The following is a 19,115-nucleotide window of genomic DNA, read 5'->3' on the forward strand; positions in this document are numbered from 1 at the left end:
TTTGAAATATCGAACCTGAACACCCAGAACCTAAAACACAATTTCAGATTTGAAAGGGGACTTTAGAGCCCATATAGGCTGACCTGTTCTTTAAATTTTTTTTCCAGATAAGGAAACTGAGGTCAGAGGAAAAAAAAAAAAGACTTGCCTAGGGTTGCATAGCTAATAAGTGCTTGGACCTAAATGCCAACCCAGATTTATGATTCTGAATCCAATGAAAACATTTTGACTGGATGGCCTGTAACATCATGTTTCTCCTTACTTCTTGCCTGGACTTTTGCAGTAGTTGCCTCACTGATCTGGCTGCTCTCAGCCTCTTCCCTCTTCAATTGAACTTTCAAATTGACATTCCCAGAGCGATCTGACTGTATTATTGCCCTACTCAAGCATCTTCAGTGGCTCCCAGCTGCCTTGGGGATGAAAGGCAAAATCTTTAGCTTGCTTGGAATATTCGGTCCTTACAATCTGGCTTCCAGGCATCTTTCTAAATTCATTCATTTTATTCCTCCCCATGTATTGTGTTTCAGTTAAACTGATCTGTCTATTTCCATATATAGCATTCTACCTCTCCTTCCTGAGTCTTTACACAGGAAAATATTGAAAATATTTTCTTCCTACTTCTGCTTAGCAGAATTTCTTTTGTTATTGTTATTCAGTCATGTCCAACTCTACATGATCTCATTTGGGATTTTCTTGGCAAAGACACTGGAATCATTTGCAATTTCCTTCTCCAGTTCATTTTACATATGAAGAAACTGAGGCACACAGGTTCCCAGGGTCACATAGCTGGTAAATGTCTGTGGATATATTTGCACTTAGGAAGATGAGTTTTCTTGATTCCAGATCAACATGCCCTAGTTCAGATGCTTCCTCCTTCATTTAACCTTTCCTGATTTCACCCCCCCCCCCAGATTTTTGTACCCTTTCCCTTCAGAAGCTATTTTAATTTGTTGTGTATTAATTATATTTTATATGATATTATGTGCTATAATATATGTATATATTATCTCTGTATGTGATTGTGTCACCACAGAAGACTATAAACTCCCTGAAGGCAGACACTAGTTTGTTTTCCTATTGGTTCTCCCCAGTTTTCAGCAGTGCCTTGTCCTTGGTGGAATCATTGTTGTTTAGTTGTGTTTGACTCTCTTTGACATCATTTGAGGTTTTCTTGGCAAAGATACTGGACTGGGCCATGTCCTTCTCCAACTCATTTGACAGATGAGAAAACTGAGGCCAAGAGTTAAGTGACTTGGCCAGGGTCACATAGCCAGGTTTGAACTAATTCAGGAAGATGAGTCTTCTTGACTCCAGGCTCAGCCCTCTACCCTCTGTGCCACCTAGCTGTCTTGGTAGGATTATAGAATCTTAGATTTAGCATTGGAAACAAAGTGGGTCATCTGGGACCCGAAAGCTGATTGTTAAAATTTCAATGTGAGCATTTATGTTTCAGAAATGGACAAATACTACAAATCAAGGCTTGATTTATTGTTTTACTGATTGTCTAGACTTAAGAAAGCGATGGGGAGAAATTTTAATAATGCAGATTAAATTTTAAAATGTCAGGCATACTTTTTTTTTTCTTTCTGGAGAGTCAGTTGCTAAGCATTTCCCAGCACATCTTTGGCTGGAAAAGGACCTTTGAGGTCATCTAGTCCAACCCTGTTTGCATTTTATAGTTGAAGAGAATGTGGCCCAGAGAGGTTAAGAGACTTGTATAAGGTAGGCCTTTGATAAATATTTGTTGGATTGAATTGTTGACCTGCAAGAGAATAGGTCTTAGAATTAGATGATCTGGATTCTAGCCCTGGCTCTGTCCTCATATGAGATTTAGAAAAAAAAACCCACAAAAACAAACTTTCTATATTAAAGTGCATTAAAAGCTGGGCTAGAATCACAGCCCCATAGACTTAGACCTGGAAGAAAAGTTGAGATTATCTAATTCAATTCTATCATTTTACAGAGAAGTGAACCGAGGCCCAGAGAGGTTGAAGGGTCTGCCTAAAGCCACACAGTAGTAAATGACAGGACTGGAACTGGAGTCCAAATACGGTGAGTTCAAATCCAGAGCTTTTCTTATCTGTTAAATGGGAATGCTGAAATGTTCATCTCCTATTGCCTGGGGTTGTTATTAAAGCAATGTTTCTATAAAGTACTCTAGGGTTTAGAGACAGAGGCAAACCCTCATTTTGCAGATGAGGAAACTGACACCCATGGAAATTAAATAACTTAGCCCAAATGACATAGGGAGAAAGAAAGAGCGGTAGGATTTGAACCTGGATCCTTTGGGTTCCAAACCAACACTCTAATATTCCATGTGAGATCATGATGATTTTGGGATGCTTCTTTCTGATGCTGGAAAGTAGTAAGGAAATAAATCATCACTTAGTTTATAAATCACCTCTTCTTATAGCCTTGTTCCTTCCTCTTCCTTGCTAGTAAACACTGCAATAAAACCAGGAAAGGACAGAAAGAAACTCACTTGGGGCTCTCTGCAGATTAATTGGTTCTTTATCAATCCTACTCAGGTTCTTAGTGCATGGACTCATGTGCCCTCTGCTGGCAGATGACAAATGTGCAGTCATGTTCACTGGGGCAGTCATCTGCATGGGTCAGTGGAGTTCCTAAATGAATCATGGAATCATATAATAGAGGGTATTGGAGATAAAAGAAACCCTAAAGTAGAAAATACTAGAATTGGCAGGGACCTTACAATACAGAACATAGACTGTCAGAGTTGGAAGGGGCCTTGGAAAGGCAACAAGATTCCAAACATTTCATTTTATGGAAAGGGAAACTGAGGTCCAAGGAGACAAAAGTAGGGTGATAGGGTAAAAAGAGTCCTAGATGTGTCATGAGATGATCTGAGCTTGGATTATAGCTGACAATTTATTTTTCATTTTTGGGTCTCAGTTTCCTCATTTGTAAAATCAGAAGGATAGACAACATTCTAAGGTCCCTTTCAGCTTTAAGTTTATGATTTAATAAGTGACTTTCTCAAGGTCACACAGTGGAGTTGGGCCAAAGTCTCCTGACTTGCAGGTCAAGGCTCTTTGTACTACTCTGAGATTTTAACTTAAGACTATTTGCATAAAACAAGGATGAAAAGACAGGAATAATTCCAGAAAAAGTTGGGGAATTTCTTGAGAGATGGATTTCCCCTTACTTTTGTTATACTTCCATCAACTCTCAAAATGAATCTTGACTGTTAGCTGTATGAGATAGAAGAATATCAGAGAGGAAAGGGACCTCAAGACAAATAATGAGAGAAGGAAGGAGTCTTGGAATATGGATGATCACAATTGAAAGGTGCCTTAGAACAGAGCACAGAGAACATAGACTCTCAGATCCAAAAGGAATCTTGAACACAGGACACAAATGTTAGAGTTTGAAGGGACCATAGAGTTCATCTATCTGCTCCTCTTTAATTTATAGGTGAAAAAACTGGGAACAGAGAGATTTTTCAAAGTCACACAAGTTAGTGAAAGAGCAGGTGATAGAGTCCAGACCTCCAGATTCCCAAACCAAGCTCTTCACTCCTCTGTCTCCACTGATTTGCTTATTTAGTTTGTGCAGTCCTGTGTGTTTCTAGATATCCTTAGGGTTCCATAGTTGATTCATTGGCTTGCTCTAGAAACAAGCCTAGCCAATAATGGCTTTCTGCTTTCCCTCCTCTGAGATCTGAGAACTGGAATATGCAGGAAGGCTATAAGCAGGCTCCTATCCCAAAGAAAATAAGCTGTCCCAAACTTGTCTCCAGCTACCATTAGGTTTGCTCAAATTGATCCTCAGAGAAACTTCTGGGAAACCAATGGAGATAGTAGGAAATATCCATAGGCGCTCACATAGGCAAACTGCAGCTCAGCATCAATGAAGCACCCTTTTGGTAAGGCCGGAAAGGATGAAACAAGCTCATCTCGTTGCCCTCTCCAAATCTCTGCCTCCTTGGATGTAGAACTGCTAAATTCTTAGACTCCCAGGTATTCCCCCTTCCTCCTCCCTTTTCTCCTTCCTCTCTCTTTCTCCCCTCTCTACCTTCCCTCTCTCTCTTTTCTCCTTCCCTCTCTCCTCCTTCTCCCTACCTCTACTCCCTCCTCTTCTTTGTGCCCCCCCTTCCCTCCCAGGGCTCTGCTTCTGTTTCTCTTTCTGTCACTCTTTCCCTTTGGGCCTGCCTTGGTGGCTATTTCTGCCACTTCTCCAGTAAGCAATGTCTGATGCTTAGGAGGGGGAAGATGCCAGCAGCCTTCTGGGATCTCACAACTCACAACTGTGATCGCTACTGAAGGAAAGAATCTGCTACCAGGAGGCAGTGCCAGCCAGCTAGTGGCTCGCCTAGGAGGCTATGATCTCACTGGCCGAAGCTCAGAGATTGGTCCTTACCTACTTCAAGACTGACTGGAAGAAGAGGCCTGAGCAATGGAGATTACTCCTTTAGAAGATCCATGAGTTATGGCTCAGCAGCTAATTAAAAACATCCTTATGACTGATAAGAACCAACCAGAAGCTATTTTTTCCTGCTCTGAAGTAGGAAAGGGGAAGGAGGGAGCCTTCTCTCATGTAACCCTAAAGGAGTGTTATACTCAGTTGCTGTCACCTTGGTAAAGTCATTTCAGTATCTATCCTCTTCTGGGAAATAGACCTAAAGATACTGCGCCACCTCCCTCGGAGGGCTGTTGTGAGGAAATGATTTTGTAGACCATAAAGCCCTCCAGGAATGGAAGGCATTTTTATTATACTGTGGATAAGGAGGATATCAGGAACTGGCAATAACATCAGCCTGGAAGGAGGAGGAGAAGGAGGGCTTGTGTGCTAGTGTGGGCATGTGAGTCTATTTCTTCCCTTTTACCTCCTCCTCCTCCTCGACCCTCCTCATGGCGGGGGTGGCTAGGACCCAGAATGCCGCAGTCGTGTGCTCAGTATTCAGATCAGCCCACCCATTGTCGTCAAGGCGCCCCTGGAGGCTTCCAGGGGTGTCAGAGTGAAAAACGAGCCGTGCAGTCATGGTTGGCCAAGCAGCGGGGGCTGCTTGACTCCAGAATGAGGCCTCATCCTCAGTCTGGTCCTTTTCACAGGAGTCACTTCATGTGGGTGAAGGGAGAGGAGTCAGGGGAAAGAAGGGAGGAAAGGAATGGGAAAGAGAGGCGGAGGAGTCTAGGATTTGCAGCTGGAAGGGCCCGGGAGATCAGCCTGTCTGACCCCTTCATTTCACAGAGGATGAAGCTGAGGACCAGAGAAGGAAAATCATTTGCCCAAGGTCACTCGGAGAGTAAGTGGCAGAGCTCACAACTGAATCCGTGCCCTCTGACTCTAAATCCAGCGGATTATGTGGCGATCAGGATTGTGAAAGGAGACTCGGGAGATCTCTCCAGGCTTGATTTCCCTGCCATGATTTGCCGCCATTTGCCTGTGACTTCTCCTCCCAGGGCCAGGGCCAGCCAGGGTGGTAGGGGACCTCTTGGGCATTATGGAAAGAAGTTAGTCTGAATAATAATAAATAGCTCATATTTTCTAGGGAAGGGGAAGAGAATATCACTGTGCTTTAAGATGATCTCCTTTGATCCTTATAACTAACCTGAGGTAGGTGTTGTTATTATCTCTGCTTTATAATTTGGGAAACAGGACAACAGAGGGTAAGGAATTTGCCCAGGGTCACACAACTTGTAAGTATTGGCAACCAGGTTTTAACTCAGATCTTCCTGATCCCAGGCCTATTGCTCTATCCACTGTGTCACATAGCGGCTCCGATTTTCTACCTTGACTGCTCTCAGTCCTCACTTCTGTTGTTTCCTTGCGGCCCCTGGATTTTCAAAGGTAGTCTCCATGCAGTTCAAACTCTGGCAATTCCAACATGCTGAAAGAATTTTTAATCTAGGCCTGGGACAGACTTCATATCTGTGGACTGAGGTCTTGTCCTGAGTGTGGGGAGACTCATTACCAGAGAGTTGGCCACCAAGAAATCAACCTTTTGGATCATGGAGATGCACGAAACTCTCAACCTAGGTATGGAAGGGTCATATTAGTTACTAGGCAGCAGGTGGTACCTGGAGTCACAAAGACCCAAAGTTCAAACCTGATCTCTGTTTGCCTCAATTTTCTCAACTGTAAAATGAGGATAATAATAGCTTCTACCTCCCAGAGTTTTTGTGAGAATCAAATAAGGTAATGTTTTAAAGTCCTTAATACAGTGCCTGGCACACAGCAGGTGCTATATAAATGTTAGCTATTATTAACATTGTTATTAATTATTTGTATTAATTGACACTGTAGAAATCTAATGCAGATTCCCAAGCTCCCCATGAGTTACTGTGGCTAAAACTCTCTTTTCTTCTGCCTCTCTGAATTTAGCTGGACTTATCCTTGAATTGAAAACACATTGACCATTACTTGGTCTGTACTTGGAGCCTTTCCAGATCAGTAGGTACTGTGAAATGGGCAGCTCCGCACCACTGAGAGGGCACTGGAGGATTTCAGTGGAGGCTTTTCTCCATACCGGGTGTGTATAGGCTTTCCTTTCCCTGTGAAAGGGCAGGTTTTGAATGTAAATGACTCTGGGAAAGGCTACCCAGCATAGCAAAATTATTTCACAGGTTTATGAGATATGGCAGCAGCTAGGTGGTACAGTGGATAGAGTGTTGGACACCATTGAAAATGAGTGAACAACAATATCCATGATCAAGAAGCCCTTTACTCTTAATTTGTTGTGTCTTTTCTAAGACCTCTCTGTCTATGATATAATGACTCTTGAACTCTATGAAGCGCTATGTCTACATTAGATATTATAACGTCATAGATATAGGTCTTATGACTCTTCTAAATTAGAAAAAACATGACAAATTGGGAGCAATAGCTTTCTAAATCTAGCTGTTAAGAGAGCCCCAGAGATCTTTAATTTGCTAGTGGTACCAAGGGCTTGGTACTCATGGTACAGAAGAAAGAATTCTAGTTTTGGAGTCAGAGGATGGGTGCTCACATGCATGTGCATGCTTGTATATGTGTGTAAGTGTGTGTGTGTTTGAGACCTGATTCCACTTCTTATAGCTTCTTGGTGTGTTGTGGTTTCCTTTGGAACTTATCTGTGGCTAGTCTTTGGCATTATTGAGTTGGTCTAAGGCAGGGTTGGGGTTCCAGAAGTTCCCAATGCCTCTCTACACTCTTTAAAGCATTCTAGACTTTGCATCTCAAAGAGAAAGCTGTGTTGTATCCATTGGACCAGCCTTACTAAGTCTAATTACCTAAGCTGAGATGTCTCGAAGTCAAATGAAGCAAAGTCAACAAGCAGGAATTAGAGACCTACTAAATTCTAGGCACTTTGCTAAATAATGGGGATACAAAGAAAAATAAAAAAAATAGTTCTTCATCTCAAGGAATGCACAGTCTAATGGGGGAGACAACATGAAACAATTATATATATATAAACAATATTTATTTAGGATAAATTGGTGTAATCTCAGAAGGAAGACATCAGCATTAATGGGCGCAGGGGAGGAAGGAGAGGCCATATCAGATAATCATTTAAAATTCACCAAATTGAGAGATGGAATGTTTCATTTGAGGAATAATAAGGGAAATGGTGTCAGTAAATCAGAGTATGTGGAAGGTAGTAAGGTACAAGAAGAATGGGAAGGTAGAAAGGAATTAGGTGATAAAGGGCTTTAAAATCAAGTACATTTTATATTTGATCCTTGAGCTAATTGGAAAACATGGATTTTTTTTTTTTATAAATGGGAGATGGGTAAGGTACCTGGTCAGAGCTGTGGTTTAGGAAGACCACTTTGGTAGTTGAGTGGAGGGCAACTTGGAATAGGGAGACATTTGAGTAGGAGATAAGAGACTCCAAGCTATAGTAATAGACTGGCAGTGAGGTGATGAAGTCCTCTACTAGAGTGGTGGCAGTGTCAGAGAAGAGAAAGAAGCATGGAGGGAAAGATGTTATGAAAGTAGAATCAACAGGACTTTGCAGCAGAATTGATATGGGAGTGGGGGAATGGTAAGTGAGAGTGAAATGCTAAAGATGATACCTAGGTTGAGAGCTGGGATGACAAAGAAGATAGTTGTCAGCTCAACAATAACAAGAAAGTTCAGAAGAAGGAAGGGTTTTGGGAAAAACAAATGATGAAGCTAAATTTGGATACATTGAATTTAAGATGTCTGTGGGACATCTTATTGGATACCTTGAAAGGTATCCAATAAGTAGTTGGAGATATGAGACTGAATGTCAAGAGAGAAATTAGGTTTGGATAAATAGATTTGAGAAACAACTGCATAGGAATCATTATCAAATCTATGGGAGTGATGAGATTGCTAAGAGAAATAGTATAGGGGAGAAGAGAAGAGAGCTCAAGACAAAACCTTGTAGAAGAACCATGGAGAGTATGTATCTGGCCTAGAAGAAGATGCAGCAAAGGATATTGAAGTGGAATCATCAGACAGTAGGAGGAAAACCAGAAGACAGGTATGACCCAGAAACCTGGAAGACAGTATCAAGGAGAAGAGGATAAACAACAGTCTAAAGTTACAAGAAGGATGAAGTTGAGAAAAGGCCTTTAGATTGGGCAATTAAAAGATCATTGATAACTTTGGAAAGAGCCGATAAGTTAAATGTTGAGGTCTGAAATTGGACTGTGGGTAGCTGAGAAGAGAGTAAGAGGAAAGAAAACTGAGGCTCCAGTTGTAGATGACTTTTTTTAGGCCATCATCCAGGGGAGGGAGAAGAGCTATATGACAATAGCTAGTGGGAATGGATGGGTGAAATGAGAATTTTAGAAGACAGTAAAGACAAGGGCATGTTAGAGGCGGCTATGTGGCATAGGTAACAGAGATATGGGCCTGAAGTCAGGAACCTGAATTTAAATATGGTCACTTGTTAGTTGTGTGACCCAGGACAAGCCACTAATTCTTTTCTGCCTTAGTTTCCTCAAATGTAAAAATGACACTAATAACAGCATTTCTCTCTCAGGGTTGTTGTAAAGAGCAAATAAGATATTTGTAAAACTCTTAGCACAGTGTCTAGTATATAATAGCCATGTAATAAATTCTTTTTTTCCCTTTGTAGGCAGAAGGGGAGACAACAGAAAGGGAGAGATTAAAGGTCAGTGAGAGAGCTGCAATCTGCTGAAAAAGATGGAATAGAATGGGATCACTTGTGAATATAGAAGGGTTTTATCTTGTCAAAAAGGACCAAGTCTTCCTGTGAAACACTGGTGAAAGAGGAGCTAGTGAAGGAAGCCACCTGAATGACATAAAGAGAGGAATAAAGGGATTTCTCAGGGAATGGCCTCATTTTTTTTAGTGAATATGAGGCATAGGTCTGGGAATATAGTCCCACTGAAAATCTGAGAGATGAAAATGTCAAGAATGGCCACTGTGTTCAGTAGTATATTGACTTATTTGTTGCTGTTGAATCGTTTTCAGTTGTAGTTGACTCTTCATGACCCCATTTGAGGTTTCCTTGGCAAAGATACTGGAATCGTTTGCTATTTCCTTCTCCAGATCATTTTATGGGTGAAGAAACTGAGGCGAAGAGTTTTAAGTGACTTCCCCAGGGTCATAGCTAGTAAGTGTCTGAGGATAGATTTTCAGAGAGATGAGTCTTCCTGACTTAACCTTGCACTATCCATTTCAGCACCTAGGGAGGGTGTCTTGCTGTACTGAGATTCCACTTGAGATTATGTAGGGGATTTAATCACAGTTTTGAGATTTTTTACCTTATAGAATAAAGGGGAAAGGTACTCAAGAGGAGAGAACTCAAGAAAATTAAACTGGTTCATCAAGAAGTCAAGATATTGAAGGGGGAGAGTGTAGCTAATGTAGGCATGATGGCCTAGGAAAGAATGGAGGGTTAGAGGGAATGGAGAATAAAGAGAAAGCAAAGACTGGGATTAGGGGTTGCAAGACAGTAAAATAATAAAAGATTATGATCAAATAGTGGAATTTCTGAGTTCATAAATATGAAAGCAGAACCTTTGTGGGAGATGGCAAGATTAAGGGTTTGACCATTTAAGTGTGAAGCTGAGGTGAGGTTCCCCTTCCATGAGAAATGAACACGTTGAGGAACTGAGAAGTTAGAATATTTGAGGGAATATCAATATGTATGTTGAAGTTGCCTAGTATTTGGGCAGGAGTTAGGGAGGAAGGAAAGACTGTGAAATAAGCATGGAATTTGTTGAGGAAAGGAGTGTCCTGGAAATAATAGATACCAGAATTTTGATAGAGTAGCATATTTATATTGAACAAACCTCAAAGGAGAAGAAGCTATGAATAATGGTGATAGAGGGAGAACCTGGAAGTAGCATTGGAGATCGAGGAACATTCCAACGCCTTTACCTTGACCAGTGAGCTATGAGTGGAAGTGCAATCAGTACTAGTAAGGGTGGCTAGGAATCACTTGTCATAGGAGGAAGCAAGGTCTCAAAATGAGGGCAAGAAGTTAGTTGGCATAAGAAAGGAAAAGGTTTATGATGAAAGCATGGTTATCTGTAGAGCAGTCATTCCCCAGTATATTGGTGGGAGGGAATGGGATCAAGTGAGTGGGAGGTGGGAGACTGGAGAATGAGGTTTGGACAATGACAACCTGGGGTTCAGAATATCACCCCAACCCTTACAAGGTGATTTCATCAAGAGAAGCCTTTTCTTATCACTCTTTTCTCCCTGCTTCCAACCTCCAATCAAACAGAGTTTATTTCCTGAGGCAAAGACTATGTAGTTAACAACTAGACTGGAATCCATTTTATCAAGCACTGCATCATGAGCTGACTTCTCCCATAGGAAACATGTTCTTTAAGCACTGGGACCTTCCTGAAATTGAAATCCCTAATTGCTGGCTCAGGATATTCATCTAAACTTATTCCATGCTTCCCCCTTTACATGCTCCTTACTTCAGTCGAACTAGACCATTTGATGTAGCTCATTTTCCTATCCTTGTTCCCTATGTTTGGAACAGATTTCCTCATTGCCTTACCTACATCTGTTGAAATGTCTCCCTTTCTTCCTTGTTGTCTCTTCAAGTAAATTGTGAGCAAATACTGTTTTAGCCTCCTTTTTTTTTTGATCCCAAATGCTTGTTGAGCTTCATCAAAGCCCTACTTCCTACAAGAAGTCATCCCCATTCCTCTCTTATCTCCCTTTTAGTTCTATATGTACAGTGAGGGTTCTTAACCTGGAATCTATGAATTTGTTTAAATATATTTTCACAATTGTGTATATATATATATGTACACACACACATATATATCATATATATATATATATATATAGTTATGGTTAACAAAATTATTTCCTTAATGATCCTATGTGTTTAGTTTTATACGTTTAAAATATTATTTAGAGGAGCCTGTAGGTTTTGCCAGATTGCCAAAAATTCCATGGAATGAAAAGGGTTAAGAATCTCTGAGTCAGATATCTATCAATTTATCACAAGTTATATGTATATATAATTGTAATGGAATACTATTGCACCAAAGGAAATGACAAGCAAGCTGAACACAGAAAAACCTGGAAAGATTTCTATGAAGTGATGCAAAGTGAAGTGAGCAGAACCAGGAGAATGTTGTACACAGTAATAGCAATAATGTATGATGATCAACTGTGAATGATTTAAATATTATCAGTGATTCGAGGATCCAGGGCAACTCCAAGGGAGTTAAGAAAAAAGACTATTCATTGCTGTAGAAGGAACTGATGAAGTCTAAATGCAGATTGAAACATACCATTCTTCACTTTATTTCCTTCATTAATTTTTCCCTAGGGTAAACAATGTGTCTTCCTTCAGAAGATGATGAATATGTAAATATGTATTATATAATAATACATGTACAACCTATATTATATTACCTGCTGTCTTGGGGAAAAGGGGGGAAAGGGAGAGAAGAGACATGGTTTAAAAATGACAGAAAACAATTATCGAAAATTGTACCAACTGCTTGAGTGGAGAAGGGGAGGGGGGAGAAAATCTGAATTTTAAAAGGTCAAAAATTGTTAAAAATTGTTTCTACATGTAACTGAAAAAAAATGTAAAAAACAATAAAAATGAAAATGCTACAAACATATAATCTGGAAAACAAAAACGTATTAAAAATTGATAGGGATTTATAGGGCAGGACAGAATATGCATAGGATCCATAGTAACAAAAAGCAGAAAAACACACAAAGGAATACAAAGAAGCAAACTTTTTACAAATTAAGAAAAGAAATATGACCCCGTTCTTTCCTACCTCCTCCCAGCAACATAATCTATTCCTAAGGCAGTGCTGGCTGACACTGCCTCTTTCTATCACATATGTAAGTCAGTGAGCCCTTGAATTATTAAAGGCAGATCTTTAACCATTTGCTTTAGGGAAACTTTCCTAAATTTCCTCCAACATAGAAGAGTTCTCTCTTTTTTTCAAATTTCTTAAATAAGTTTGTCAGGACTTCTTTGCTCCTATCACTTCTTATCAATCAATCCACCAATCAATTAGCAAGTGTTTATTAAGCAAATACTATGTGCCAGGCACTGGTCAGGTGTGAGGTATACAAGGACAAACATGAAAGAGTCCTTTATCATCAAGAAGCATACAGTCCAGTGGGTTAGACAGCAGATACATACACAAATATATGCAAAAGAGGTAATCTTGGGGAAAAGATTGGCAGCTTAGGTTTTAGGAAAGGCTTGGTGTAAAAGGTGGACCTCTATTTCCCATCTTTCTCCCCTACCCTGTTCCCCCCATCCCCTGTGTCCTACATCAGTAGAATGTATGTTTCTGGGATTGTGTCATAAAACCACCCAAAAACATATAACCCTGATATTATTGGCTCCCATTGCCTGAAGGCCAGGAATGTCACATTTTACCTCTCCTCCCCTGATACCCTTAAGGAAATTTGGAATGTCTAGTCTCTCTGCTAATGGTCCTGTCTTCGGACCATGATGTTGCCCTAAGTGTAGGGATTAGGACTCTACCTAGTTTCATTGAACACCTAAAAATGGGTTAACTTTTTACAAAGTAATATTTATTTCTAAAGAACTAATTGCAATTACACAAACTAAATCCCCAACAAGTAGGACTTAATCCTTCCACTTGTACCACCTCAATCTCTGGGGAAGGGAAGAAAACCGTACCCTAAATCCATCACCTCTGTCACAGATGACCTAGGTCCTCTGGAAACTTGAGAGGTTAGTCCATTGATCGTAGTTCTTACAGTTTTCAACATTATTTATCTTTATGGTGCTGTTGTTATTGTATAAGTTGTTCTCTTGGTTCTGCTCATTTCATTCTCCATCAGTTCATATAAGTCTTTCTGTATCTTTTGTTAACACTTAAAGGTACATATTAAATCTTCTCCTATAGAATGTATTGCTTTTTGAAGGCAGAGGCTATTACATTTTTGACTTTGCCTATGGGAGGTGCTTAATATTATTGCCTGATTGATTGAGATACCGTAAGAACTATATATTTCAGAGATTTATTTGACAGATGAAGTAGCCAGGACCCAGAGGACCGAAGTGACTTGTTTGAGGTCATACAAGTTATTAGCATTTGTAACCCTAGAATACAGTTTGGTAGAGTGGAAAAGGCACCAGACTTAGAGTTAGGAGAATTGGGCTTAAAGACTGGTTTGGATACTTAGGCTGTGTGACCATAAGCAAGTTATTTGATTTCTCTGAACCTTAGATTCATCCCCTGTTCAATGGAGACAATCATTCTTGTCCTACCTCTCTGCCAGGGTCATGGTTGAGGCTGAGTTGGGGAAAAGAACTTTGTAAATCTTAAAATGTTATGTAAATCTGAGTTATTATCCTCAACTATTAAGCCATCATGCTGCCCTTTAGAGGGACTCAGGATGGCTGGCAGACTGTTCTCTTAAGGGAAAGAAACACAAGGTCATAGAGTTTTGGCTTTGTGTCAAATGGTGCCAAATACCTGTATCATTAATTGACATCTATATGATTGATTTCAGAGGTATTGGATCTCCCCCAACAGATGCCTATTTTAAATGCATTAAGCCTGGGAGTCTTTCAGTAAACAAGTCACTGGATGCGATGCTCTTAGCTCTATAAGGATTGAGAGAGTCCTCCAGAGAGGCTGGGGTCACCATTGTTATGAGAGTGGTGGCCTGAACTGTCAAGTTGGATATGACAACGTGGTAATGTTGTTCTCAGTGTCAAGGAGAGGTGAAGGAAAGGTCCATCTGCATTTCAATCTTGGGTTTGCAAGTCTGGGCCATTGGCTTGGTTGGTTCCCCTGAGAACTGATGAGGTTGGACTGACATAGAATTTAAGAACTATAGCATTAGGCAAGACCTTAAAAATAGGGGAAAGATGGGAAAAGTGTCCAGTTTTGAGTCAAAAGACATAGGCCCAAATCTTAGCTCTTTATTCACTAGTTCTGTGATCCTGAACACATCATCTAACACCTTTGTGCCTCAGTTTCCTTCTCTGCAAAATGAAGTGATTAAACTAAATAAACTCCATGTTTTTTTACAAACTTGAAAATTCTATGATTCAAATCTCTTATAGAGATTATCCAGTCATTGATGGAACACCTCCAATTACAGGAAGCTCCTCACTTCCTTTTTTAAAAAAAACCTTTGCCTTCCATCTTACAATCAATACTGTGTATTGGTTTCAAGACAGGAGAAAAATAAGGGGTATGCAATGGGGGTTAAGTGACATGTCTAGGGTCACATAGCAAGGAAGTGTGTCTGAGATTAGATTTGAACCCAAGACCTTATGTCTCTAGGTCTGGCTCTCAATCCACTGAGCCACCTAGCTGTCCTAAGTTCATTACCTCTTATGAGAGCACATTTGGTTATTGGGCAGCTTTGTTTGCTGGGAATATTTCCTACTAATGAGTCTATCATTTTCCTTTGGATTTAGCTATCCCTTGAAGCTGTGCATCTGGTGGTACCTCTTTCATCCCTTCTACAAGATATAGAGCTTATGTTTTATGAAGAGGTTGGGTATAGCAGTTTAGGACCTGCACCCCCCTTCCAAAAAAGTATGAGTTATTGGCAATAAGAGTCAGATAATAGCATGGCTGGAGGAAAGAGCACTGTTTCTGCAGTCAAAAGACCTGGGTTTGAATTCTGTTTTTAATACTTACTACCAGTGTGACCTGGGACAAGTCACTACACATTCCAAGGCCTCAGTTCTTCCATTTGAAAAATGAGGGGATGAGATAAGATGAAGTCTCTGATCTAGCCTGCTAAATCTAGATTTAGGAAGTATTTAAATTTTTGCCCTATATACTATAAAATAGTAGAAAGAATGATGGATTTGGAATCAGGTTTCAAATCCCTATTCTACTAATTACTCTGTTTTCTGTATGGTCTTGGCCTCAGTTTTCTCATCTGTAATATAGGCAGCTAGGTGTCACATTGGATAGAGCCATGAACCTGGAGTCAAGAAGATCTGGGTTCAAATGTAACCTCAGACACTTAATAGCTGTGTGATCCTAGGTATTTAACCTTTTTTGCCTCCTTTCTTCAACTGTAAGATGAACTAGAAAAAGAAATGGAAAACCACTGTAGTATCTTTGCCAAAAAAGCCCCAAAAGGGATCACAAAGAGTTGGACAAGACTGAAATGACTGAATAACCAAAATATGGGAGATTAGCACAAAAGACCTTTCTAGCTCTTAAACCCTCTGTTCTTTTTGCTCCTGTCTGGTAAACATTTATCCCTTAAGATTGGGGGATGACTGATAGACAGCAAGAGCACAGGCTGGGGACATCCCTACATGGTGTCCTTCAAGAAGTACCTCAACCACTTACTTACCTCAGCTGGAGCGCCATTGTGGAGTGTAAAGGACAGGTTGGAGTCATGGTTTTGTCACTGAATGGGACAGCTAGGTAGCCCATTGGATAGAATTGGATGGAATTCATCTTCATGAATTCAAATCTAGCCTGAGATACTGTGTGACCTGGAACAAATCACTTAACCCGATTTGCCTCTATCTCATCTGTAAAATGAGATGGAGAAGGGAATGACAAACCATTCCAGTATCCATCAAGAAACCCCCAAATGGCTGACAAAAAAGAAAACAAAACAAAATAAAAACAAAAAGAACTCTGGCATTAATCTCTTCTTTTAGGCAAACTGCTCTCTCTGTGTCTTAGACTTGCCATTTATAAAATGGGGATATTAATTCTATTTTTTGGTTACTGTGAAGTTCTGGCATGGAGATTAACTGGGGTAGCTAGGTTGCTCAATGGATAGAGCCAAGCCAGAAGATGGGAGGCCCTGGGTTCAAATGCGGTCTCAGACATTTCTTAGTTGTGTGATCCTAGGCAGGTCACTTAAATCTAATTGCCTAGCCCTTACCTCTGTATTAATTCCAAGACTGAAGGTAAGAGTTAAAAAAAGGTATTCTGTAACTACAAAGCACTTAACACATGATAAATCAATCAATTAATAAATAGTAAACTTGTATAGTTTTGTAAATCCTTTGTTCATTTCCTTTATAAGCTTCAGAGGATGGGGGAAGAGATACCTGAAAGGCCTGTTTTTTTGTGTGGTGAGCAATTCTAGTATAGGGGAAAGAACTCTGAAATTTAGATTTTGAAGAATTTGGCTTGAATTTTGCCTGTTGATTATCACCTGGCAAGGTTATACCGGCAGATGTTTAACAATTGGCTTTCCAAAAAGTTGCCACACTTTTAAATTTAAACTGCATTAACCTTTTTTCCACGATCTTCTTAAGTATAGATAACCAATAGGACAATAAGTGAGTCCTGGATTTATAGTGTTGACTGATTTCTGCAGTATAAATGTTCACACTGAAAATTTAACCACCAGATCACTAGTATGAGTGGGCTTTATCGTATCCCTCAATCTGAGTGACCTTGACTATATTATTGCACCTTTTTGGACTTGAATTTCCTGACCTAAAAGTAGGGTGAAGGGTTAGACTAAATGGCTTCAAAGTTCCATTTCATTCCTAATTTCCATTTTTGAGAGAATAGAAACTTGTCACTACAAATGACCTTAGAGGTCACCTAGTTCAATCTTCTTTTTTACAGATGAGAAAACTGAGACCCAGTGAATTAAAGTGACTTATCCAAGGTTACAGAAATACCAAAGGGAGAGATAGGATTTGAATGCAAGTCCCTGACGTTAAATCTAATTCTTTCTACTGACTCACACTGCCTTTCTGCCTCTTTTTCTTAAGACCTAGTTCCCATATTTTTGTCATACCAGCAAGGCAGCTGAATGCACTGGGAGACAGTGAGTGAGGCTTTGGCAAGAGCTGCCTCAAAAAGGGCGCAAACATTGGAGGAGGGGACTGGGAACGTGTTTTGAGCTGCTGCAGCCCCGGCTGTACACAGGGATGTCATAAATCGCTGGGCCTGGGCGCCTGACAGGTTATGGGATGTGATCAGAAAGCTAACAGACCTGAGCTTGACGGCTTCTGCATTTCCTGCATCACCCTCCCATCTGTCAAAATGGGACCCAGGGGAGTCAGCAGCATGGACTTTCCTTCTGCCCAAGGGATGTAAAAACAATATGGCCCTAGACCTCAGGCTTGCCAAACTATTGACTCTACAAACTGATAATAACAACAATAATAATTGTTATGTTTTTCTAGATTTCTCATCTAGTTTCATATCTATTATTAATTTTGACCCTCAAAACAACCATGCAAGGTAGGTAAGGCAGAGATAATCACTCTCATTTTGCAGAAAGGAAGAAACTGATTCTTAGAGAAAGGAAATGACTAGCTCATGGTCATGAAGTAAATTTGTAAATGAATTGGAATGTGGACTCGTTTCCTTAATCTTACTCAATGCCCTTGCTCCTAGTCAGTCTGTATTTTTAAAGTTCTTACTATGTGCCAAACGCTGTGGTAAGTACAGGACAGTTATTCATATCTGGAGGTTCAAAAGGAAGAGGGTCTTTTATTCTTAGATATTCCTGGGACTCAAGTGAATAAAATCTTACCCTTCTAGTTCTAAATACTAAATGATAATGTCAAGGTGGGAAGAGACCCAATCCAAACCATACTAGGAAGAATACTCTTCTCTACATTCCCCACCCCAACTACTTTGTATTTATTTCAGTTTATTTTATTTCTCTGTTCTGCATATACAAATACATCTATGAAGGTATATACATCCTCCATTACAATAGAAGTCTCTTTAGAGTGGGGATCATTTCATTTCATTCTTTGTATTTGTAGCACAAGTCTGGAATAAATGCTTGTTGATCCATTAAGAGTAGGTGAATATGCACTTATCAGATGCTTCCTTATCTTGGGTTTCAATTCCTTGTTAATAATTTTTGTTGTAGAATTCCTAGTTCAAAATTTTTTCCTCCTTTGCAGTGAAAAGAGAAATTAAATAGGTTGAGTTGTTCTGCCTTCTTTTTCTCACTATCTACTTCACCCTAATTATTTTATTTTGATTTTCCTCTTGCCCTCCACATAGTTTATTTGTTAAACCCTTACCTTTCATTTTACTATGTATTGGTTCTAAGGCATAAAATGGTAAAGGCAATTAGCATTAAGTGATTTGTCCAAGGTTACACAGCTAAGAAGTGTCTGAGATCATATTTGAATTCAGGACTTTCCATCTCTAGGTCTGGCTTTCTATCCATTGAGCTACCTCACCAGCCTCCCTCCATGTAGTTTAAAAAGACAAGTTTTCTTGTCCTTAGCTGCCATCATTCAGTTTCATCCAGTATCAGCTTTGTTATTTCTGACACTTTTTTATAGGACTTTTGTATTCTTCCTTACCATCATCCACAAGTGTTCTCTCCCACCATTGTTCCATTTCCATGATCAAGAATTCAAAAATTGCTTTATCTGACCATAATCTCATCACATTCCTTCTTTCTGTTTCACTTCTCCCAGAACTGTTCTTTGTTCTTACTCTGACCTTCATTACCTTTGTCCCTGGTACTATCCCAGGCCATCACTTCTGTTTTGATTTAATTTTCTCCCCGTCTCTTTTCAATATCCCACTATCTTCTCTTGAATCCTTTGCCCCACTGTCCTATGGGCATGCCCTAGGAACCTCTTCATTCTGAAAAATCCCTTCAACCCTGGTACTCACTCCTCATAAGTATCCTCTGCTCCTGAGACCACTCCTTCTGAAGTATGGACAGTTCCACTTGAACAGAGCACTGAGGTCAGCCATCTCTTT

The 19,115-nt window shown here is 40.0% G+C and overlaps 1 long non-coding RNA gene across 1 annotated transcript in view; it reads left to right on the top strand.

Moving 5' to 3' along the window:
- The first annotated feature begins 1,712 nt into the window (after positions 1–1,712).
- Positions 1,713–19,115, top strand: part of LOC103096644 (uncharacterized) — a 171,267-nt gene continuing 153,864 nt past the window's right edge. Inside the window, exon 1 of the long non-coding RNA XR_008915144.1 lies at positions 1,713–2,052. This is a non-coding gene — a long non-coding RNA (uncharacterized LOC103096644). The remainder of the gene's footprint in view (positions 2,053–19,115) is intronic.

This window comes from Monodelphis domestica, chromosome 1, assembly GCF_027887165.1.
Source record: "Monodelphis domestica isolate mMonDom1 chromosome 1, mMonDom1.pri, whole genome shotgun sequence".
NCBI lineage: Eukaryota > Metazoa > Chordata > Mammalia > Didelphimorphia > Didelphidae > Monodelphis > Monodelphis domestica.